Source organism: Taudactylus pleione, unplaced genomic scaffold, assembly GCF_031769625.1.
Source record: "Taudactylus pleione unplaced genomic scaffold, aTauple2 ptg000100l, whole genome shotgun sequence".
In the NCBI taxonomy this organism is placed as follows: domain Eukaryota; kingdom Metazoa; phylum Chordata; class Amphibia; order Anura; family Myobatrachidae; genus Taudactylus; species Taudactylus pleione.
The window spans coordinates 13,905,773-13,906,601 of record NW_028284502.1 but is presented as its reverse complement, the minus strand read 5'-3'; positions in this window follow the sequence as shown (position 1 = coordinate 13,906,601).

The following is an 829-nucleotide window of genomic DNA, read 5'->3' as shown; positions in this document are numbered from 1 at the left end:
TGGCCCTCATTCAGAGCCGTACGCTCTGAGCAGAGCGCACGCTCTGAATGAGGGCCGTCCTCCATAACTATGGAGCGTCCTCCTGGACGTTCGTATAGCTGTGGGTCACCACCCACAGCCTATACGAGCGTGCAGTTTGATGGCCGCGATGGTCGTGACCATCGCGACCATCGAAACTGCGAGCCGGAGCCTGCGGTTGAGGTTTTCAACCGCAAGGCCCGGAGTGATTTTGGCTCTATCAGAGCCAAAATCACTCCCACTGACATCACTAGTGATGTCAGTGGGCCGGCTTCTGACGGGAGGCGTTCCCTTGGGAACGCCCCCGTCAGGGAGGCACGCCCCCGGCACGCCCACCAAAGGGGGCGTGCTGTCAATCAACATCGACAGCACGCCCCCTTTGATCAGACACAACGAGCGAAGGACTTTCCTTATCTCGTCGCGTCTGGCGCATGCGCACGACGGAGCTTCCTCTGTCGTGCGCATGCTCAGTGCAGACCATCGACCCACTTGCGAGCGGACAGCCGCTTGCGAGTGGGTCTGAATCAGGGCCAATGTGTTCTATTCATTTTGCAACTCATTTGATAAATAATAGTCAGTTTTCATGTAAAACATGAAATTGTCTGGGTGACCCCAAACTTTTGAACGGTAGTGTACGCTAATGGCGTTGCAGCTGCGCCTGTGTATGCTGCTGATATGCAAATGTCACAGCAGCCGGAAGATGCATTGAGACGCCTATCGGCGGCTTTGCAAATCCAAGCATCTGCGTACAAAGACGCAACATGGGTTGTAGATCATTCGACTGTCGCAGTCCTAAGTCTATGGCCCCGGA